Source organism: Sitophilus oryzae, unplaced genomic scaffold, assembly GCF_002938485.1.
Source record: "Sitophilus oryzae breed Bouriz unplaced genomic scaffold, Soryzae_2.0 scaffold_296_pilon_pilon, whole genome shotgun sequence".
NCBI classification, from domain to species: Eukaryota; Metazoa; Arthropoda; class Insecta; order Coleoptera; family Curculionidae; genus Sitophilus; species Sitophilus oryzae.
In genome coordinates, this window is record NW_022146858.1 from 94407 (window position 1) to 120479 (window position 26073).

At 32.2% G+C, this 26073-nt stretch overlaps 2 protein-coding genes across 3 annotated transcripts in view; one reads left to right on the forward strand and one right to left on the reverse strand.

The window, feature by feature from the left end:
- LOC115884509 (protein FAM184A) overlaps nt 1–26073 on the reverse strand; it is a 117853-nt gene that overhangs the window by 34525 nt on the left and 57255 nt on the right. The gene's annotated exons all lie outside the window — the stretch shown is intronic.
- LOC115884511 overlaps nt 1–26073 on the forward strand; it is a 101775-nt gene that overhangs the window by 909 nt on the left and 74793 nt on the right. The window lies entirely within an intron of this gene.

A 26073-nucleotide genomic window follows, 5' to 3' on the forward strand; every position in this document is an offset into this window, starting at 1 on the left:
TATTTTCTTTTACTATATAATAATAGTACAAATAATTTAAAGAATATATAATATATCCATATGTATATTGACAATTTTATTTCAGGCACAAATTATACGATTGTACAAATTTAATACAGTAATTAATTAACTAAATTATAAAATGTATACAAACAAATATATTTAATTCATTTACCTAATTGTACCTAATGTTCTGGTGTTGGAGTTGCATATTATTTATTAGTTTTTTTATCGTATTATTAAGTAACGTTTTGAATGGGAAAGCAGCCGAGTAAAGAACACTCAAGAGATAGCAGTCTACACAGATGCTTCCGTAACTTCTGGAGGCCAGAAGTATAGGCATATTCTCAGAGGAAGTAGACATCCGACGATTTTTAAGGCTATATGATGGCTGTAATATTCTACAAGCAGAGGTTTACATCATAAAGGAAGCGGCCAGGCGTATGCGAGAGAAAATCGCTGATAAACCAATAGGGTATCGTGATATACTCTTACAACTGGGCGCTTAAAGAAGCATCACCGTGAGATCGAAAACTGTGATGGACTACCAACAAGCACTGTCCTGGCTGCGTCAAGGCGGGGCTACTCTGTGCTGGGTGTCAGGCCATAGCAATGTGGTAGGCAATCAGGAAGCAGAGAGACACGCCAAAGAGGGGGCCAGGCAGATGATCCACTACTTGTGACGATCAACACACTGAAGGAAGCTATAGGCACTACCATCAAGGCCAAGCATCAAGAGGTGGCAACACAGTGAGGACTGCACGACAGCTCGAAGACTGTGGCCAGTGGTAGATATCAAAGAGACAAAACAACTACTAGGACACAAAAGGACCTATTACGCATAATTGTGGGTGTCATCACTAGAAACTGCCCCACGGGGATAAACCTCGTGAGATGGAAGATTTCAAACGCCAACTACTGCACAGAATGCGGAGAGGAAGAAGAAACCATAGAGCACATGCTATGCCACTGTCCGGCACTGAAATACCGACGCTTTAAAACTTTAGCGCAAGGTTTTTTTGGAGGGACTAGAGGAAGCAGTAGAAGCCAACATCAGCGACACCGGGAATTTGTCAAAGAGCTGGAAGTGATTTAACGCAAAGAAAGAATGAGATAAAGGTTTGGTACAACAGTCTGTATTGTTATACCCTTGTGGACCCATTGCGATACCCCTGTGGGTATAGCAATTAAGGATGTGTCGTTGTTTAAGTAACGTTATTTTGGAGCGGTATTTTTTTGGAGCGTTTCTATCCGCTCCAAAATGACAAAGTTACTCGTTGTTTTCGGAGCGAAAATACCGACACCAACTACATGGCGGAGAGCATCAAGTGTGCTCCGTTCAACCGATATTCCGAGTGGAATAACTTGGAATGTTGGTATTCGAATCGTGCCTGTGACCAAGCGTTTATCAGTTGACAGTTGTAGCACAGTTGTAGTTAGGTGATTCTGGTGATTCCCCTAATTAGAAATTAAAATACCTACCTACATATTATCGTTTTTAAAGTTACATGGTGGTGCAAGTGCAATCGGTTTTTATTAAGATTTGTTTTTGAAGATAAGGTATGCATTTGATAAATATAAATATAAGTAACATATTTAATGATGTAAATTTGTATTTTTAGATCTAAATAAATATCATATCCCTGATAGGAGATGGTAATTCCCCTAAAAAGTTACTACGGTGTACTACGATCGATTTTTATTTGGTTTATGTTGTTTTTGGAAGGTAAAGTTAGAATTTTGTAAACTTACACGTCATGAATATTTTTGCTTTTTTAGATCTAAATAAGTACTATAATATCAATATGGCACCAAAAAAATCAATAAAATCTTCTTCGATATGGATTTTTTTTACCGAAAAACCTAATGCTGATAAAATAGCAATATGTAATATCTGCAAAGAGGAATTAACATTTAAATCCACATCAAATAATTTAAAAAAACATACAGAGAGGAAGCATCCTCTTGTTAACCTCAATCTTAATACCAGTAGACAACAGACTCCAGACAACCAAACTACACAGAATAATACTGAAATTCCTATAATGAAAGAAGATAACGATATTGGTGGTGCTGGCGGTGGTCCAATACAACCATCTACATCTAGAGCGACCAATTTAAGCTCAATTCAGACAAATCTTAGTAGCTTTTTAAAAAGGAAAATTGGTGGACCTTTACAAAAACAAATCGATGAGAAGCTAATGTTAATGTTTACACACGATTTCCAACCTTTTTCATTAGTGGAAGATTATGGGTTTAAAACCTTTGTCAACGCTTTAAATATGTCGTACCAGTTGCCTTCTCGAAAAACAATTACTCAAACTTTATTACCAGCGCAATATGAAGAAACATATAACACCACAAAAGACATAATGGCTAAAGTTAAATCAGTTACTTTAACAACAGATTGTTGGACATCACGAAATACGGAAAATTTTCTAGCAGTTACTGTACATTTTATAGACTCTAACTTTGAGATTCAAAGCTTATTACTTGAATGTACATCCTTTGATGAGAGCCATACGAGTAAAAACTTAGCAGATGCGTTAAAAAATATCATTACAGAATGGAATTTAGAAGAAAAAGTGTTAATGGTTATTTCTGATAACGCAGCAAATATAAAAAAAGCAATTAGAGATGAGCTACACCTAAAACATTTTGGATGCTACGCACACACAATTAATTTGATTGCTTGTGATGCTCTTAAACATATTGCAGATGTTTTAAATAAAATCAAGACAATCGTGGTTTTTTTTAGGCGAAGCACTTCTGCTAACGCTAAATTGATAGAACAGCAAAAGCAGCTTAACCAGCAACCTAAAAAGCTCATCCAAGATGTACAGACTCGCTGGAACTCATCTTATTATATGGTAGAGAGGTTTATTGAGCTTGAAGTGCCACTTCGAACAACAATGGCTCTCTTGGATAAAGACCTACCAATAATTTCGGTAGAAGAGTGGGACTTTTTGAAAGAAATTACCAAAATTTTAAAGCCCCTAGAAACTATAACAAAAGTAATGAGTGGCCAAAAATATGTCACGGCTTCTTCTGTTATAGTTTTAACTGATGGACTCTATGCAGTATATTCAGGTCTAAAAAGCAAAGACTTTTATGCGCTATCAAAGGTTGTAATAGATTCTATTTTGAATGGAATTAAAACAAGACTAGGGGATTTAGAAAACAGCAGTTCTCTTCTCATTACAACTTTTTTGGATCCCAGATTTAAGACTGTTGGGTTTTCCACTGATGCTGTGGCTGAACGGGCTAAGAAATTAGTATCGTCCTTAATTACAGGAAATATTAAATATGCCAATTTAGACATTTCCCAACCTTCAGCCCATAACACAGCTCAAGAAAAACATTCTGAAGTAAATAATACTGAAAGTTCTATCTGGGAGAGTTTTGATAAGAAAAAAACTTCCGTTCAGCCATGTGGGACTCCTTTCTCTAAGGCCATTGTTGAAATACAAAGGTACTTGGAAGAACCACTGATCTCAAGGGAAGATGATCCTGTGCTTTGGTGGAAAAACAACTCTTACAATTTTCCTAATCTTAGCACATTAGTTCAAGAAAAATTTATTACCATCGCTACTTCAGTGCCTTGTGAGAGGCAGTTCTCAAAATCTGGACAGATTTTATCAGATCGGAGAAGCAGGCTCAGTTCTACTAAGGTTAAACAACTATTGTTTATAAATTCAAACCGAAAAACAAAATAATGATATAACGATATGGATTTTAATATTTTTATTATACAATTTGTTAATATTTTTTTAAGTAGATATTTTTATTTTTAAATGTTTTCCTAACATTGAGTTTATTTAAAATTAGGATATTATTTATGTTGTATGGTTGTTCAGAGGTAGTTTTTTTTAAATGAATACCTACATTTTTTTGCTATTTTACAGTTTATAAACCTTGTTTGAATTTTATTTAATATAATATTTGATATTATTTGTATATTTAGTTCCTATTTTTACGCAAAACGCAAATATGTAAATAATTATATTATTTTGTTAATTTTAATTCCCATTTCTATATTTTTAATAATAATCCAAGACGGGAATGACGTGATGCTCAGCTTGCACACGGTACAGTACATCACACAGTACAGTTAAATAAATGGCAATTGCTAACCTTTAACGGCAAGTGATTAACCTTTTTTTTAATAAAATAAATTTTTTAATCTAACCTTTAAAGAAAAACGCTCCAACGGAACGGTATTTTGTAACGGTATTTTTCTGGAGCGGTAGCCGTTGTAACGCTCCGAGAGTGGAACTGAAATTCCCATCTCTTCGTTATTAGCAATGGCTCCTCCAAGTGAGGGATCAAACATGATCCCAAATCCCAGCAACCTAACCTAACCATCTCACGTTTCGAATAGGTGAATCCCCAATTGTTATAAATCTTAACAAAATGTTATATAAAGACCATTTTTTCAAGTTTCCAAAATCTTAATTTGAATTATTTAAAGATGTATTTATTGCAAAATAATTATCACAGTATTTTAAAGGAATGAAAATGATTGATGAAGGATGAAACTATAAGGTCTAAGAAAATATAAAATATAACATTCTCGTGTCACAGTTTTAGCATAGTACAAGGGTTTTAGTTACCATACTCCGGAGGAACCGACCAAACCAAACCGACCATGGAAATGACCGATTTTGATGAAACTTTATATGTATATCTATTTTTTATACCCCTAAGTGAAAAGGGTCGTTCACCCCATTTTTTTAATTTTTAAGATTTTAAGAAAGGTACAGACTAAAAAAACAATATCTTACATGTGATCGGTATAACAAAGCAACTTTTACTCTTAATTTCTCACAAAAGCATTTTTATCATAAACTGTGTTTTTCCTTGAGACAGCCACATGGTAAATATGTATATATACATGATGGCAAATAAACATTTCTTGCATTTTTCAAATCAAACAACTAGACGCAGTAATCATCTAAAGCTTTTAATAGGTAGAGTGCAACACATCTATTTTGAATCTAGGCCGCCTAAAGATCTCATAATTTTAAGTCGCTAAAAATTGGTAGCTATTACGTGTGCTCTACATTTTCACATTAATATTAATAAGATGTTAACATAACAAACCTCCTCTCTCTGAAGCTTTATAAAATAAAAGAGAGTATACTTTTGTACTAATTCTTTAATTCTTCAAAAAAAATTTAAAATATTTTAAAATATTATCACATCAATTACAGAATATCAATTTATTACATACTAGATAATTAAATACAGTTTTATAACTATACAAACATTTCTTGAGCAAACCTACATATTAGGCTATAAAAAGAATACATTTGTATTTTGTATATTCCGAAGATACCTATACATATGTTTATTACAAACAAGAATAGATCCAGACATTCTTGAAGGAATGTCAATAATGATCTAATAAAATCATCAATAAAACGTACTGAAAGTATAAGGTGGTGTTAAACTAACCTTAAATCATAAATGACCTAATAATTATTGAGTATATAACATTGAACAACGTTGTTTTATATAATTTTCAATTAGTAGAGGCTTCTCGATACAGGAGTAAAAATAACTTATATTATTCCAACTACCAATAAAACATTTATCTAGATATACAGGGTGACACAGGCTTCCGGAAAAGCTCTTTACTAAGTTTTTGATTTGTAATTTTTATTTAACTTTTTACGTAATGTGAGGGCAATGGTAACGCATATTTTGAAAATATTTTTTCAACATACAGGATGATTCAAACATATTTTCTAACTAAAGTTGTGTATTGTTAAATGGAACACTATATTTTTTAGCTCAGCGGATATCCCATTAAATTTCCATTCCCAAAATACCATAATGTACCGATGGTTTATGAAATATAATCGTTTTTAACCTAAATTTACTGCTTATTTAAAGCCCTCTCAAAATTCTAAATTCGAAGAATTTTAAAATTTTTTAATATAAAATACTGTATAATAGTGTTGATCGAAGAAATAAGATGTGCAACCTTATGGGCGATTTCGTGGCACAAAATCTGTCCGAGATGTAGTTAGCTATACCGTCACGGCTGTTCCAGATTTAGTTTAGCTCTGCGCCGCTGCGCGATGAGAGTCGTTTACAGCACAACGGATAAAAACTACTGTACCGTAATTCTGTTTTCAGTTGCAGGAGACAGTGTTACCAGAACTACGGATTAATCCGTAGATTTACGGTACAGTACGTTAAAAATATGGATTTCTATCATTAAATAATTTAATATAATATTATATGATTAAACAAAGAACTGCGTCAGAATTGGCTTGGAAATGAAGATCGCTGTTATTTCATATATGTAAAATATTGGTGGTAAATGTCAATATTCGTAATTTCCAAGCCAACTTAACGACTATAAAATTCAGTATCTATTATATTTATTATCTACTATATTATATTAAAGAATATTTATTTATGTTGCTTATTCTATGTCTAACACGAATAAATTTTCAATACATAAACGTGAATTTTTAACCCAAAGATATTTTTGTCAAGCCTTTAATATGGTAACACTTTCAGTTCCCCGCCGTCTTCGATATGCCTTCGCTAACCGAATTGGAGGAAATGCCTAGTGTTCTATGTAGAGATGTTGAAAAAGTAACTACTCGTTACTCATCGATACCAGAAATAACGAGTACCGAATTTAAAACCATATCGTTACTTTCATTACTTTGATTACTATTATTACTTATAGTATTTAGCATTTATCATGGGTCGTACTTATACGTAATATGTATAGTATTGCATTGTGAAAGTGTTATCAAATGCGAATTCTATAAAAACACAATTGTCATATAATAATAACTAGGGTATTTGGCAAATACGATTATTATATTTTCATAGAACTTGCATTTGATTGCATTTACAATTATACATCTTAGATATACATGTAAATACCGAACTATGGTAAATTAAATCATCAATAGTTATAGTAATCAAAGTATTCAAAGTAATCATCTGGTTATAAATTCGTTACTATCGTTACTTCGGGTATTCTGATATAAGCAGTTACAGTATTCAAAGTAATCATTAAAAGAAAAAGTAACTATTCGTTACTTTCGTTACTCGAGTACTCGCTACTTATCCGATACCGATACCCGAAGTAACGAGTTTATAACCATATGATTACTTTGAATACTTTGATTACTATAACTATTTATGATTTAATTTATCATGGGTCGGTATTTACATGTATAATGTGTTTTTTTTTAACTGGATTTGGATCGAAAGAAATCCTTTTTTTTTAAATTTGTCGACGTTTCGCAAACTTTATTTGCATCTTCAGGACAATTTAAATCTGGACTTTCTTAGTAATATCCATTAATACACGGATGGTATAGAGGGGAGTGGTATATATCCCTTTTTTTCTTTTAAAACACATAACACACTTACGTTTAAAAAAACATAACATCGATATTAGGTATAGAGAAATATCACGATTTTTTTTTTCTTTTCAGAGACAAGCAGTGCAGATATATCTACGTTGACCGTATACAGAGAGCAACTCGATTTGACCGTATACAGAGTTGCTACAGACAAGCAGTATAGATATACCTACGTTGACCGTATACAGAGAGCAACTCGAGTTGACCGTATACAGAGTTGCTCTCTGTATAAGGTCAACGTAGGTATATCTGCACTGCTTGTCTGTAAAAAGAAAAAAAAATCGTGATATTTCTCTATACCTAATATCGATGTTATGTTTTTTTTAAATGTAAGTTTGTTATGTGTTTTAAAAGAAAAAAAGGGATATATACCACTCCCCTCTATACCATCCGTGTATTAATGAATATGACTAAGAAAGTCCAGATTTAAATTGTCCTGTTGACTGTCCTCCAATTAAAAAAAACACATTATATTTTATTGGATCGACAACAATAAAAATTAGATATACATGTATATCTAAGATGTATAATTGTAAAAGTAATGAAATGCGAATTCTCTGAAAATATAATAATAATAATGATAAGTCGAGTGACTGAAAATCACTAGAATTGTACCAAAATTAGTCAAGAACCACCTCAAGGATTTGGACCTATACCATCTAACTTAATAGCAAAAATGCAACATTCCGTCATTCTTTAACATGAATCGCACTTGAATATTGCTTGATTTGGTGAAAACTACCCGCAAGCAATATTAGCCATACCCGAAACTCGGAGATACACGAAAATAATAATAATGCACAGCCGAAACTGCTTGACACAGAAACACGAAATTTGGCAAATGCGTTCCGTGAGCACTAAGAAGGGATTTTGGAAATTCGGCCGCTAAGGTGTTGAAAGAATTAAGAAGCTGAAACTGCTTGACATAGAAACACGAAATTTGGCAAATGTATTCCTTAAGTGATGTAAGTGATGATAATGATAATACATTGATGTGTAATAATGATAATACATTCAGGTTACTCTCTACTTTTATGCAATATCTAACATTTTTTATTGACTTTATACCTGGCACTGACTAATTCAAAGTTATATTTGCTAGAATTTCTGATGATAGCTACTATCATTCCAATATATTACATGTTAATAACATGTTTATTCTATATATTATTTGAAGCAAGGTTACAAACACAATGTGAATTTCTTTCTAAAATACTTCATTTTTATAATAATTCCGATTTAATTCTCTGAATGTTTAAATATTGGAAAATTATGACAGAAGAACGGGAATATGCCTGTTTTTCATATCATTCTATTAAAAGAAAAGTTCACAGATACGCCGGAATTTATAAGACATTTATTAAGAACTTGAATAGAGAAAAGCCAAACACTGTCCGACGTCAAAAAGATAAAAATAACATGTTGTTTTATCAGTACCTACGTTGCGAGAAAATGAGAATTTAATATAATAAAATAGTTCTTCTATTTTTAAATAATAGTTTCTGGTTAAAGGCCACATTGAGAAATACCTATTTATATAAGAAAAACGGTACGGCAAAATGTCAAAATATTTATATTTTTTTTTCAATTTCGAAGGAAGTATAGGGGGCGAGTCTACAATAATAATAATAATAATAATAATCTAATAATACAGGGAGAGAAGTAGGTGCAAATATTTTTAGGGGTAGTATATTTCGACCCCAGAAACACGTCTATAAGTTTTTTTTAATGAGCTGTAAAATGACAAGAACATCTTTAACTTTTGTTTTGAAGTGATAGTTTTCTTTATACAAGGTTTATTGATTCACGTCAATACCTTCTATTTAAAAGAAGATACACGCATGCATATACAGTATATCACTGGATTGTTTTTACAAGAGGAACACGTTTTTTATTATTGATATTTTAAGAAAAATACATACTTCATACTTTATAAAAATGTTTAAAGCCTTTTAAATGTTTCCAAAATTCCATACCATTTTAGAAAAAATAAAAAAAAAAACATGAAAATACGGTTGAATTTCTCTAAAAAGCCGTTAAAATCAAAAGGCGTTTCTATGGTAATATAATTTAGATTTCATTCTTTGATAGATTGTCATCAGATTGTCAAGTACCACATTTTCCAATAACTGTCACCATTTCCGTAGCATTGAACTAAATCGTTTTTGAGCTTCTTTAACATTCTAAAACAGCAAAAAATTTGACGTTAATTAACATTCTAACAATAACATATCAAAGAATGAAAACGAAATTATATTACCGTAAAAACGCGTTTTGATTTTTAGAACTTGCTTTTATTTTAATTTTCTCTAAAAAAGTATGGAAATTGGGAAAACTATAAACAGGATTAACGAATTTAAAACAAGCAAAACTTTTTATCATTTTTCTCAAAATTTCAATAATAAAAAATTGTTCTCTAAAAAACTGTCCTTTTGTAAAGACAATCCGGAGATATTCTCTAAAATTTCTGGGTTCATATTGACTCCATGTCAATATTTTACAGAGATTAATAGTATAATTAATGCAGAGCTTTTGGAAAATGGTTCTTAAACGGCTAATGTATTGTATCGAACAATGTTTAGCTAATCGCGTAGTGAAAAATTTCCTAAGAACTTATACGACCGAAAAAAATCAAAGATTTTCCTTGATTTAAGTAATAAGAATCATCGGATTGTCACAGGATTTCTAACAGGACACTGTCTCCTCAACGAACACCTCAGTAGATTGAAGCTGAGAAAAAACGGCGAATGCAGATTCTGTGGGGAAAATGAGGAAATACCAGAACACTTATCACTGAGTGCGCCGAGACGACAATCGTTAAACTTTGGTATGGCTGATGTCCGTATGTTTGATATGGAAGATGGAGAGCTGGCCTCTGTTGAGCCGTCTCAGACACTGGCTTCTGTGAAAGCAAAAAATAATGTAAACCCAACTGAAACAGTAATTCCCTAACCCTCTGTGATTTATAGGAAAAGTAAATACCTATATTCCTTGTATGTAGTTCTATATGTAAGTAGATATATTCAAAGGGAATGGATTATGCAAGAAGAGAATGCAAGTGTTTTTTTTGTAAGTTTCAACTACAAACGAAAACAGATTCGATTTTTATCTGGATGAAATCAATCTAGTATACAAAAGTAGTAGTATGCAAAAGTTACTACTCATATGTAATAAGATACCTAGTAAAAAAGAACCTCTGAAGTTAGACACTAATGCGCGAGACTGGTTTGGTGTTGCATAAAAAGCAACACCAAGACCGACCAGTGTAAAACTTCGGCAAAACCAAGACCAAGCATGAAAGACTCTTGCGATAGAAAATATTGTTTTAATTTATTACAAATAGTGTTTTCCCGGCTATTACATAAACTTTTAAAGAAAGAAATGCTGATTCAATATAATATATTAAAAAATAAAAAGGGGTTGTCAGACAAATACTCTAATAATTTTTTTCTTTAAAGTTATTAAAAGATTTTCTGTTTAGAAACTGTATATCCAATAAAAATGTATTAAAATAATGCAAGGCTTGCAAGAATTGGTTGGTTGGGGTCTAAAAAATACTACCCCTAAAAATATTTGCACTTATTTAAGACTCACCCTGTATAATACCTATCCACGTTAAAAAATAACATCAAATAAGTTATTTCATTTACAAGTAATAAGTATCCTTAACTTTGAATATCACATATAAAACGAAAATTAAAGGAGACTTTTGTACCAGCAGCTAAGTGACATTTACGAAGAGCTTTTGGTATAGGCACACCACATACTGTATTGTAGTACTGATACATGATAGACACCAGTGGCGGCTTAACCATAAGGTCAAAGGGTCAATGCCCCCCCCCCAAAAAAAAGTCAGAAGAAAATTAGGAAAAAACTATTTAAATTATACTTTTTATAAATAACTTTTTTTCCGTCCTAAGATATTCTAAACTATTCCCAAAAACCATCAATTTGTTCAATTTTCGCTTCAAAACGTTTTATTTTACCCGTTACCCGTTACTACGTATAGAAAATATAACGGGTTAGGGTGCTATAGATAAGTTTATATTAGCCATTGACCGCGTCATTCATAAAAGGATTTCAGTCGTTGAAAAAGTTAGGGTGTTTTATAAAAACTCAAATTATAAAACAACCTAGCGTTTATCACGTATAACTTTTGGTTTACACAATATAAAGCAATATTTAAATTTTTAATATCGAAAGAAATCCCATCTAGTTTCAGGTGTAGCGTGAAATTTGTGTAGGTAATAATTCATAATTTTCTGGTTATGGATAAATGATGAACTGTGGTTTACTGGAACTGTGGAACATGGTGTTTAGTTTGTGAAATCGTGCCGTTAAAAGAAAACAATTGCTTAAATTTCAAAAAACGTGTAGAGAAAGAAAGCCGCATTGACTTAAAGTATAAAAAAATGTGAAATAAAACTTAGTAAACTAGAACTGTGTATATACAGGGTGTCCCAGGCTGAGAGCGTGCATTAGAAGTTTCTAGAGAACTACAATATCTAGATCGGAGATTTTTTGCACATCATTGTTTCCCAACGAGATGTATCGATGAAAAATATTTTCAATAAGGTGGCACTTCCGGAAATACCGGAAGTTGACATCAACTTTCTTATTTTAAATGGGTGCCCCCATTTTTTATTACATACTCAAATTCTCTGTAAAATTTTATGAATTTTGGTATTAAACACTCTATATCTAACATGGCCGTTTTTGAGACAAAAAATATTTAAAATTTTTGAACGAAAAAAAAATACCTGTCAAAAATATGTGTATAGCCTAAACATCAAATTTAGTGATTACCACAGCCACTGTGCCATAAAAAGAAAACATGTGGCTATCTATTTCAATAATTAAATTGTTCGAATGTCATATAATAATGGCCGCAGCTGTCTCAGAGTTGAGCGATTAAAAAAATATCATAAATCATTTTTTTCAAATGGAACCCCACTTTTTTATTTCACTAGTGAAAAGGCCTTTCAATTCACTACTTTTTGACTATACATGTTCCTATACCTAAAATAAATCGTTTTTAAGTTATTTAAGATTTATTTTTAAATCGTATATTTTTCTTGATTTTAACCAGTAGCCTATGACTTTAAACGTCAAGTGATGTAAAACATATGTAAAACACTAGATCTAGCCATATCATATTGCGACGCTTTGTTCAAAACGCAGCATTATTTTCGAGTAAACTTTGCGCTATTTTTTTTTCGACCATACGGAATATTAATAATATCAATTATTAGATATCACTAAAGAGCGAAAATACGAGATATTTTTATAAATACACTTTTTAAACTCTTAAGCAGGCAGTATTTATAATACAGGAAATTCAAATAATTCGTTTTCTGACAGAGGGAAATAAATTGTCTGACCGTTTGACACTTAATGTCAAAGGAAGCTAGATAAAATCAATACGTTTTCAAATTAAATCTTAAATAACTTAACAACGATTTATTTTAGGTATAGGAACGTGTATAGTTAAAAAGTATCGAATTGAAAAACCTTTTCATTAGTGAAATAAAAAAGTGGGTTTCCATTTGAAAAAAAATGATTTATGATAATTTTTTAATCGCTCAATTCCATGACAGCTGCCGCCATTATTATATGACATTTGAACAATTTAATTTCTGAAATAGATAGCCACATGTCTTCTCTTTATGTCACAATGGCTGTGGTAATCACTAAATTTGACTTTTAGGCTATACAAATTTTATTGACAGGTAGCTTTTATCGTCCAAAAATTTTCAATATTTTTTTCTCAAAAAACGGTTAATGTTAGATATAGAGTGTTTAACATCAATATTCATAGAATTTTACGGAGAATTTAAGTATGTAATGGGCCATATTGAAAATATTTTTATCGATAGATCTCGTTGCAAAACAATCATGTGCAAAAAATCTCCGATCTAGATATTGTGGTTCTCTAGAAACTTCTTATGCACGCTCAGCCTGTATATCCATTTATATTTTTGTGACATTATTATTTATAATAAATTCTACCGTGGAAAATTTGTGTAAAGAACATTGACTGGATTTTTAGTGAAATGGCATTAGACCACGTGTTTAAAAATGTAAGGGTAGGTTTCATTTTAACAGAATTTATATGTATTTTTAGATTTATTTTCCTTTAACTCAACGTACCAGTACCTTGTAAGAAACTAATTTGGGCGCGTCCGAAGGCGCGTCTTAAAAAAATGGACGCAATATTTTTAGATATTGACCTCCCTACAATAATTACCACGAGCCGCCACTGATACATAGAAATATCACATCAAAGACATATTTGGAAGAAAATCAAATAATTAAAAAATATTATGTTTCAAACACATCATTTATACTCGTAAAACGCTGGGACTATAAAATGTTTCGCAGTTCGTTAACAAAATCGCCTTCACCATTTCATCAGGAAGATATAATTTTATATCGCCGCTTCAGGAGAAACAACGGCGAAGCACCTGTTATCGTTAATTTCACAGGAGTGGGAAAAAAATAATTTTTCAAAGACTTTATTTAATTTATTGTGACAAATTTAGAGAAAACTGACAAAATTTTAAATAAATGTGACAAATCAACAAATTATATCAACCTTGCAACTGAAAAATGCAACCAAAAAACTTTGCAAACAAAAAAATAAATTTAATTGTTAAAATTTTGCCAAATTTTCATGTAAAATTTTACCATACCAGCATAAATTATGTGAGATTTTTTAGCCATGAATATTTTAATTTTCAAACTATTAGTAGCATCCAAAAAATGCTCCGAAAATAATTTAAGCTCTTGTTGTAAATGGTAAAATTTATTTACATAGAATCTTTAGTACGCGCGTGATCTCTCACGTACTATCTATCTATCACACTCCAAACTTAATTTCATCATCAAAAGTCTAATCCACATTTTATAAACAAAACTAGCTGATAACTTCATACCGCCTAAGAATAAAGTGAAGTGAGAGTCTTTTTTTTAATCTAGTGGTACAGATTGACCGAATAATCTAGGATGATTGGGGAGACAAATCGACTTGAGAGTTGTCATATCTTCTCTATACAGGGTCCGGCAATAGTGCGTCGGGCATCTGTAGCTCCTAGAATAAAAAACTTGAGAATTTTGTTGAAGTGAAGACCTAAAATATGTACGCGGATGTATTTCAGGAAAATATTTTAACTTCTATAGGGTAGCGCAAAAAAGTGTGAGTGTATCGGGATGATTTTTTTATAACCCCCTGGGAACACCCTGTATATAACGAGTATTACATTTTTGGCTTCCTTTCAGATCATTTTATATAATCCTAAGATATGAGTAAATATATTTCGAATTTCAGAGATATTAATAAATAAATAAAAAAAAATATATTTTTCAGCCTTCCATAAAAAAATTATTACAAATACAAGAACTGCTCTGAAATTAAAACTATATTAGGTATTTACTTTAGATGGTCTATACCTGCTTTGCTATAAATATCGTAATCTTAAATCATACAGGGCGTTCAAAATTCGACGCCAAACTTTCTAAAATATAAAATAATTTTTCTTCGTTTTTTCAAATGGAACACCCTGTATATTATTTTTTATTAGGTGAAGAGTAAAAAATGAACATTTTTTGTATTTAAAGTATTTCAAAATTTTTAATGGTTTCGCAGATACACGCAGTATTATTTCATATGGCTCTTTCAACGGTAAAATACGAGAGAAAAATCATTGGGTGGCTTTGATAAACATTATCTTATAACTCTTATAACTAGTTAATTTTTTGTGAAATTCATAAGTTATTGGTTTACGATACGTACCGTATATTATATAGAGTATAATAATTAATAATAAAAATATTATCCGGACGCTGCACTATGGTTTCTAGATGCTATTTTTTTGGCCAAAATATATATATTTTAGACTGACTGTATGTGGACTTTTTTTGTAAGTGGAATGCAAGCAGATATACAAATGAAGAAGACTACATGCATATATTTTTGTTTAGCTTTCATTTTTATCCCTTATCATCATTTATATTTAGACGTTCTAGTGAAGTATTTGTGCCTATTCAGTTGTTATTTATTTTCGGAAGAGTTTTGGTGAATATTAAGTGATATATTTCAGTGGGATATGAAAACGGATTACTGTTATTTTTACACTTTATGTTATGTATTTTTAAGAAATCCTAACAATTGCACATAAGAATCAGCGTCCATTATTTTTTAATTAATTAAAAATAATGAGTTTAAGACAGAACATAAATAAAAAGTTAAAAGTTTAGTTTGGCTTATAAAAAAATTCTCTATGTTTCTCCATGCTAGATGTTATTGGAAAATTTAAAACAATCCTTTCTGAACATATCAAAGAAAAAATTGGCTGCTACTAGCTGCAACCTTTTTTTTTAAAGAATTTTTTTTTCAGCTATGTATCGATTGAAAAAAATAGATCTTTTGGAAAAATGGCTACAAGGGCCCGATAAAGTTGAGAAAAACGGGTATGTTTCAAATTTTGTAAGACAGAAATTTCAGAATAATAAACAAGAACTATCAGGCACAATGGAAAAAAAGATAAATCGCCTTTGTATAAATTTTGAAAGAAGATGGCAGGCGGTTTCGCGGCTTAAAAATTTATTTTCAAACAAAATGAAGACTGGTTAAAGGAGGATTTTATCCTTGAGTTAAATAAACCCCTTCCATCCACATCATCTGCCCAGAGAAGAACGGCCTCAAAAGTTTCCGAGGAACATAAGCAGGATTGGGCTTTACTTGTGCAGGCTGCTTTGTAAATTTAGTTATCCTGCCGATGTACTTAACCTACTTCGTGTACCTGACTTTATCTAAAAGAAGTTAAGTGAAGAACAATTTGAAGAGAAGCATGGAATACGATGAGGAAGAGCAAGAAGAAGAAGAAATGCAAAAAGAAGAAGAGCAAGGAGATATTTCTAAAGAAGATTGTTTTTTGGACAGCAGTAATTCGATGATTCATCAACTTTCTTTTTTGGAACTAGATACAGAAGATGCTTCATAGGTAAAAGTTAATCACACGTTGAATTAGAAGATTAAAAATAACTTCATTTTATTAGTCTTTGGTTATTTTATTAAAAACACAAATTTACAGTCAATATTTTCCATTAAATATACGTTGTTTAATTTTGGCCAAAAAAGTAGCTTCTAGAAACCATAGTGCGCTGATGCACAACTAAATATTTTGAAGTATTTTTCTGGAATTCGCCATAATGTCACTAATATATTCTAATATCCTTCTATATTCTATAACGAAGCGAATTATATAGAATATATAACGAAACGAATTGCATATAATTATTGTAAATAACATGAAGTAACCTCAGAAAACCACAAGAAATCCGCAAAATTTCAATTTAAATGTTTCAACTGAAACGTCAAAGAGAACTGTGAAGGGTAGGGACCTATGATTCCGTCTCCCATGCATGAATACATATAAGTGAAAAATTAAATTAAATTTTTAGTTACGTAATCGAGGGCGCGATTTTTAAATTCATTATTACCAACCATGGACATATTCAGCGTCGGGCTGACTAACTGGAATTTAAATTTTCCGCGGGGGATTCAGGTGGTATCTCTGCTGTCAAAAGTGTCAAGTTGCCACATTTATTTATTTATTTTCTGAAATTATCATTCGTTTTGACATGTTAGTTTTATATTACAAGTTTTTTGTTTAAATGCATTTTTGTATTGTGGGACTATAAGCTTAAATTCTTACTGGCAGACCTTGTAGTCGAACATTGTGCTTTTTAGAACATCTTTTTGTGCGGAGTTACAAGATAACTTAATAGCTGTTGCAAAAAACTCATAGCAAACTTATTAGAATATTTTGAATGGGAAAGCGGTAGTAATGTCTCTTTATGTCCCTTAAGAATTGTTGATGTAAATAATAACTGTTTATAAAAGGCGAGTTTTAAATAAGAGCAAATATTTCCAGGGCTGGTAGAGCTCGATAAAAGAAATAAATTTCGTCTTTATCGTTTTTCCAATAAGTTCAAAATAACCGAGATATTTAACTTTGAAAATTTCAAAAAAAATTGTTTTTTTCACTTAAATTTTGAGAATCACTGGATCATTTCTGGGTTTCCTTTATTGTACATTTAATCTACTACCTATGTTACCATATTATGAAGATATTATATATTTAACTAAAAATTTTAAAAAAATCCATTTTTTATTTAAAAAATTCCAAATTTTAAGTTTTTTCTTCGCGAAAAATACCTCATAGACGTGTTTCTGGGGTCGAAATATACTACTCCTATAATAATTATCCTAATATCCTAAAAATATTTGCACTTATTTAGGACTCGCCCTGTATACAGGGTGGCGCACGTCATTCGCCTCGGATTATTATACGAAAACGGAAAGATGTAGAAACAAAATGTTTTATGGGTATATGTGGGGAGGTAATGTGGACAATAAAATTATTTTACTACAGGGTGTTTCAGAACTAAGATCCATACCAAAGTTATATTTTTTCTTATGGAACACCCAGTATTTTATTTCATTTTTGGATTCTTGGGCCCAAAAAAAGGTATTTGTTGTAAGGGTTAAATATGTTTAAAATCTTTGGTTTTTGACATATTTAAAGATATTTAAATTTGCATGCCACAATAGAATAGATTATTAACACCCTGTACATTACTTTTCAGAATTAATTCTTGTGCTGAGTTTAAAGGTAGAGAAATAAACTTTACAGAAAAATGTTATTCCTCCTTTAAATGTATACAGGGGTATCAAAAATTGCTGGTCTATTTTAAATAGTTATTTTGCATAAAAACTTCGTTATTTCAAATGCAACACTATGTATTTCTTTAAATATTTCGAAGCATATTTAAATGCTCTTTCAAACTATATTAGAGTTTCCTATACCTATCTGGCTCAGATTTTGCATAAAAAGCGATTTTTCAATAAAATTGTAATAAAGATGACTAGTGTTGTCATGGCAAGTTTCTAGTGACAGTTAGTAGCTATTTTCAAAATTGAAATTAGTTTATGGACTTATTTTCTTAAATTCTTTCTTAAATTTACTTTTATTTAATTTACCTACAATAGTTTAATAAATAATATTTATTACATATGTATTTATTATTCTATCAAGAAAAACAAATAAGTAGTTCTTTGAATCATTTAACGATTACTTGTAGATATATGGATTTTCTATAAAAGAGCCAAATACGGCAAATTCATTTTCTTCACTTCCAACGACAGGTTTCTGCCTAATAGTTTTTTTATAAACCCACTACCAGCTCTCCGACATAAGACAAAAAGTTTTTCAAAGAAACGCTTATCTGGAAAATTCCTGTTTGGATATCTTTGAGCATAAGCCCTTGAGGCCAAGAAGCAATTTTCCTCACAAAATAATATCACTAGTAACATATCTATTCGTTCCGCCAGCAGATACTGGTTTATTTTTCTTGATAATGTAATGAATACTTACTCATTAAACTATTGTAGGTAAATTTAAGTACACTGTTATAAATTATAAATAATAATGTTCATAAACTAGTGTCGACTTTGAAAATAGTTAACAGCCATCTTGACTGCAATTTTATTTAAAAATATCTCTTTATTCAAAATTTGAGCTAGATAGGTATAGGAAACCTTAACATAGTTCGAAAGAGCATTTGAATCTGCTTCGATTTGTTTTAAAAAATATAGGGTGTTGCATTTGAAATAACGAAGTTTTTATATAAAATATATCTTTAAAATAGATCAGCAACTTTTGATAGCCCTGTATAAATTTAAGGAACCAATACCATTTTTCAGTAAAGTTTATTTCTCTACCTTTAAACTCAGCATAAGAATTAATTCTGAAAAGTAATGTGTGGTGTTAATAGTCTATTCTATTGTAGCATGCAAATTTAAATGTCTTTAAATATCTCAAAAACTAAAGATTTTAAACATATTAAACCCTTATAATAAATGCCTTTTTTGGGCCCAAGAATCCAAAAATGAAATAAAATACCGAGTGTTCCATAAGAAAAAATATAACTTTGGTATGAATCTTAGTTATGAAACACCCTGTATATTTCAAAATAATTTTAAATTGTGCATATTGTCTCCCCACATATACCCATAAAATATTTTGTTTCTACATCTTTCCGTTTTCGTATAATCAACCGAGGCGAATGAGGTGCGCCACCCTGTATTTATAATTAATTTATTTTTGCTTCCTGAAATATTTTGATTAATTAATAAAAGTATGGAAAATACGTAAAAGTCGGCAACGCTGTGCCGATCAAGCTTAATCACGTGACTAAAAGTTTATTTGGCAAATAGCATTAAACTCATTGCCTTAATGGGGTAAGCATTGAACATCGATCCAAATATACGAAGGGTGTCTCACTATTGGAATTACATGTATATTTTCTTGGCAGTCGCTGGCAGTCATAGGCAATCTTCTTCGCAGTCATTGGCAGTCGCTTGGCGGTAAAATGCTATTTTGGCAGTACATGTATAGGGTGGGTCAAATTTGACGCTTTTAAATGGAAACACCCCATTTCTTTAGGAGACAAAAACTAATATCGGTGTCTAGAGCTCAATTTTTATCAAAAACATGATGGTGAAAACCGCACATCGATATCTGTTACCATCTATGAGTTACGGGGTGTTTTTTTAAAAATGTGCATTTTTAACAAATAGTTGTAATTTTTTTGATATGGAAAATTTTATATTTTTATGAAAACATTTCCAAAGCATCTTTTTACGTAGAATTTAATGGTTTAAGTATAATTTACTTTAAAATTAATCATTTTAGAGTTATCAACAGAAAAATTGATTTTTTATGAGAACAACCTGTATATTTTTATTTAACTGAAAAGAACTTAAAATTACCTTTCCAAAAATATAGCACTTGATATTTTGTTATAGTCCCCTTCGAAATACAGAATTTTTAAAAGCCACTTTTAACTAGTAGGCTTGAGACCCATTATTGATGATCTCCCACTAATGAAATTCGAAAACATATTTTCCAGCAAGACGAGGCTTCAGAACACTGAAGTTATCAACAAATTTTTGCAGCCAATTTCGAGAACAATTGAATAGCTAACCCAGATCCCAGCCGTTGGCCGTCGAGGCCGCCGAACTTAGCGCCTATGGATTTTTATCTTTGCGGAAGAATAAAGTCTCGTATAAAGGTTGATTCTCACTATACCTTCTATATCAGCTCCCTTCCGTTTACATAAAATATTATATCATGTAAATGAATAGGACAATGCACACTATCCGTTCCGTTTTCCTTCCGTTCCATATCCTTTCCTTCCATACATTTTTTTGGCGAACGGACTGAAGCGTATCGGAAACTTGTCAAGTTCTTACATTTGTATCAGCTCTGTTAGTATTTTGCTAATATTTATTTATTCTTTCACGTCTTAATTAAATCTATTTCCTTTTTCAAAATATAAAGATACAAAATGTACAATAAAAAGTATGGACCTGATACGGAACGGAGGCTTACGTGTAGCGTCAATACAATAAAAACATACGGAACGGATATATAGTGAGAATCAACCTTAATCTAGAAAAGAATTGGAAGTACTTAGCTGTTATGCGAGGGTATTTTTCACCTGCACGTGGAGTTAATGAATTCCGCGAGAAATGAATAACACCTGTAGCAAAATCTCATTAATCTCGCTATCAATTTTTATTGTTAATATAGTTTAAATGTGTTGATGAACGGTGAAGTCGTGGGTGAAGCCACCAGTGAAGCTGTGGGGGGGCATGATCCACATAGATTGTGTATCTCAAGAATCGGCGAATTGGTTGGTGGAAATCGCACCTAAGCTTAAAAATTTGCAAGGGCCGGAACTGGTTGTAGTGAAGGGAGAAAACATCCCTGAAGGGGCGGCCATCACGGTCTTTCTGCCGAGGAGCAAGGGGAAAGACACCACCTACCTTCTGTGCCTCATCCAAGGTCAGAACTTCAATGTTGGCAAGTCATCAACTCGAGGAAGGAGGGTCATGGTCAATAGGAACCTTACAATAGGAATTGACCCCAAATCCAAGGAGGCAATAGAGAGAGAGGGACATATCCTCTATTATAGATACGGGACAACACTGGTATCAGGTCTAAGGAGAGACCAAGTTAAAGAGGTGGAGAAAATGGAGACAGATTTTCCAGCCTCCACCTCATGGGTAGCTCTTGCCGGAGGCAAGCTCCTCGACTATGAAGGGCGGCACGGAGGGCCAAACTCCAACCGTGGAAAGGTGTGTACCCTTGGAGGAAAAACTGTTGTCAGAGGAGGATGGGAAATACCCTGTCCCCTCTACAACAGGGGTATGATGGGTTATAGACTGTATGATGACTCAAGGAAGGGGGGAACAATAGATCTTTAAGGTCGCAATGATTAACCCCCTCTTACTCATTCTACATTTCTACAAATGTGTTGATGTTGTTAAATATAGTTTCTTCTTCTTACAGTGCCATACTCTATACAGAGGGTCAGCTACCTCTCGCATGTACTTGTGATGCGTGTCATCAGTGTTTCACAAGTACACGGGACCTACATTTTATCACCGAATCCGAACGGCACTATTTGAGAGGCTGTACAAGGCAAATATACTCAAGGAATATACTTTCCTTGAAGTGTGGAAGATAAAGCGACTGTACTGGCTGAGGATCGAACTCAGTCATCGAACTCATCCCATCTCTCGCACCGCAGATCGACACACTACTGCTTGCGCTACGGCCGGCCACTGTAAATATAGTTCAGTCATTGGGGATTTTTGCTTGGAAAAAAGTCCGAAAATTTTGCAACTTTGCAGGTTTATAGGTTTTGGGGTCCCTAACTAAAATCCATAAAAAGCACATTTCCAGACTTGCCGCTGGCGCCGCCATCTTGCCAAGATGGCGCCCAAAATCGATATTTTGTGAATATCTCGAAAACTATGCATTTTTCAGGAATTTGAGGAGAGCAAAATTAAAGAGAATAAAATTTTCTATAAAAAAGGTTTTATGAAAATTTTCGCTAAAGTCAACCGTTTAGGCACAAAATCCCTGGAAATTTTATAATTTTGCGTAAAATATGATATATTATGTATAATCGATTTTCCGAAATCAAATGTCGATTAGAGTTCACTAAAACTAGTTTTAGTTTAGTTTCTTCAATTTTGTCATAAAATAGTGACGTCTCATTAATTCGCTCAATTTATGAATAATTAATTTTAATTATTGAAAATGTGTACTTGTTTCCATATCACCCAAGAGGTAAAGTATATGGCGCATTTATTTTAACGTGGTCTCCCCGGAGGCCTACTCCGCTAGATAAATTAAAAACTTTAACTTATCTGCACAATCCCGACGGATCTGGCTCATTGATGTGGAAGTCGATCGTGTCTGCTGTGCTGGGCCCATCAGGGTGGTCTCTCAATACGCCCAACTCTTCATCTTCAGCCGCCAGAGGGATATCTACAGGCAAGTCCAACTCCTTTTCATCGGATTCGTCGAGTGACACTTCAGTGACGTTGTCACAGGATTTCCCATTGCAGTATGCACAAATCATTGAACATTTTAATCCTGCTTTTCTGGCATCCACATGCTTTACCATAGTTGTTGGTTTCGCATCTACAGGATAAAAATGCCAATAGGGATTTTGCGGAGCTGGCTCTTTCAACGTTGTGACTGGAGTAATGCCTGTGTTTGGTTTCTTCCAACCCCATTCTTCGGCATCTTTGGTACAACCAGACCAATGCTGAACCTGATGGTAAGTTCGCAATGAATGCTGTCCAGCACGACAATTAATTATTCATAAATTAATGAGCGAATTAATGCTACGCCACTGTTTCATGACAAAATTGAAGAAACTAAACTACAACTAGTTTTAGTGAACCCTAATCGACATTTGATTTCGGAAAATCGACTATACATAATATATCATATTTTACGCAAAATTGTAAAATTTCCAGGGATTTTGTGCCTAAACGGTTGACTTTAGCGAAAATTTTCATAGAACCTTTTTTATAGTAAATTTTATTCTCTTTAATTTTGCTCTCCTCAAATTTTCGCGAAAAAGGCATAGTTTTCGAGATATTCTCAAAATACCGATTTTGGGCGCCATCTTGGCAAGATGGCGGGGCCGGCGGCAAGTCTAAAAATGTGCATTTTATGGATTTTAGTTAGGGACCCCAAAACCTATAAACCTCCAAAGTTTCAAAACTACCGGACTTTTTTCCAAGCAGGCCCCCTTTTTGATCCCCAATGACTGAACTAATGTAGTTTAAATTGTTATAAAATTCTGCATCTCTCATTGCAAATATTATTTTCGTTTTATTGCTGCTCACAGCTAGAATTTTTTGCATTCAAAGCCTATACTTATTCAAAGTGGGCGAATTTTTAAAAACTCTATATCTCGAAGAGGAATCGAGCAAAATATCAAGTATACTATATTTTTATAAATATTGCTATTATATAAATACCAAATACGAAATTTTCCATATCAAAAAAGTTACAACGATTTATTAAAAATGCACATTTTTTAAAAACACTCCGTAACTCATAAACGGTAACAGATATCGATGTGCGGATTTCACCATCATGTTTTTGATAAAAATTGAGCTCCAGACACCGATATTAGTTTTCGTCTATCTCCTATAGAATAGGGTGTTTCCGTTTAAAAGAATCCAATTTGACTCACACTGTGCATTTTTTACCCAAGTGAGACACCTCTCGCAAATATGTAAGAAAATAATGCATCATGCCATGTAAGAAAATAATGCATAATGCATCATGCCAAACCAGGTATCACTTTTACCGGTTCAAAATAAAAAAAAATCGTATTTTCGTTTACAACTCTATTGTGTTGGCACGTGATTTTTTTCTGGCAGTAATTAAAAGGCCAACACCGAGATCGGAAATGAACACGCTTCTCTGATTAATTTAAAGTGTTTGTTCTAAGAACACAAGGGGTTTAAAGCATCGTTTCGTGTAGTATTTCGAATTTATTTTTGAGTCTCTTATATTACTGAAAAGTTAACGACATTCCATAGCCACATTTTTAATATTAAAAATAGAAAACGACACATATTATCCGTGGACAGAGCTATAAGCCATAAATTTATGTAAGTATCCTTACAAACGTTAGCAAATATCCCTACATTATTATACTTTATGTGACGTTAGTTGCATTGTAAAGAAAACGATATAATTGATTAAGAAGATAGTCAGAGCGCCACTAGGTATATTAATTTTTAATACATACATTTAGATCCTATATCTGAAATTGGCCTACCTCTGTTAAGGATAATATTATGTGATTTAATAATAATTTAATATCATAACCACTGTATGTAGCAGAAGACAAAATGTATGCTAAAGGCTATTTCAGACCATTCGTAATAATAACTGTAGCTGAGGGTACAGGCTTATTTCTACGAATTACCCCATTATCCTCCAAACCAGTTTATGTTTTTACTAAAATTATAAAAAAAGTTCGTTTTTAAAGACATTTCGTCTATACATATTGCACAAATTCGATCTAATTCTTCAAATTTATTAACTTTTAATTCTAATAGGTTAAAAAGAGCTTTGTTAGTTTCAAGTGAAAATTATATATTTTCTATGGATCTACATAAAGATCTATAGGATGGCAAACAAAGTGGGGCCTGTAAAAGTCCATAACATTTGGGACCCAAAAAATATAATGACAAGATTTTTTTTAATCTATAGAATATCTCCTACCATGACTAGACCCCTGAGATTTACAAAATTAAGTAAATTAGGATATAAACATTTCTCGCTTAATTTGTTAAAATCCAAATCATCAGATGAGTTATTAAGTTTATTTAGAGCCTCCTCTAATCCTATACTACAATGTTTATTTTCACCTTGATACTTTTTTAACTCATTTCTCAAAGTCTGTTTTCGTGGATTAGCAGAAGTTAAAGCTGTAGGTGTTTGAGTTTGTACAGTAGATAGCAAATCTGTTTCATTGGTTGAGGCATCAATATTTTCTTCCCTAAGAGCAGGAAAAAACTGCTTAATACACTAGTTATACGCCCAGTAAAAATTTGCGAGATCTGCAGTATCACTACACAGGTATCTTACCTGATATGTTTGGAAAGAAAATTAATTAGGAGAAAACTTGAACAGGTCAACGATTGAGGATCGTGATGAAAAGCTGTCACAGTATGCCAAACTGAATAGGCATTAATGGGAATGAACTAGCAAACACTGGCAGTCAGTCTCAGGATCTCCTGACCCTATGACACATTCCACAAAGTTTCACAATATTTTTATGACAAGAGATCTCTTGTCCTATCTAATGGAGCTAACGGAATTGTAACAGTCAAATTTCCTCGCTAGGACCTCTGTGTGCTAGCTCATGAATTATCGCATTTATAATGCGATTACAATTATTTTTGCATCATGTTTACTATAATTTTATTGTTAAATACTATTTTATTTAAATTTTACAATTATGCAACCCGATATACACCGCGATATTATTCAGCTACACATTATTGTCACTGATGCCGACCAGCAGTAGGCTTTTTGTCCATCTCTCTATATCTTTGATCATCACCTGTTCGTCACTTGTCACTGTCAGATCAAATCAGATGTTTTTGGATTTATTTATCCTTTGTTTTGGTTATTGAAATTTTATAATTACTAGATAAAATTTCGTAGTTAAATTGGTTATTTTTGATGTGGATCGCAGTGTGTAATTCGTTCATTTA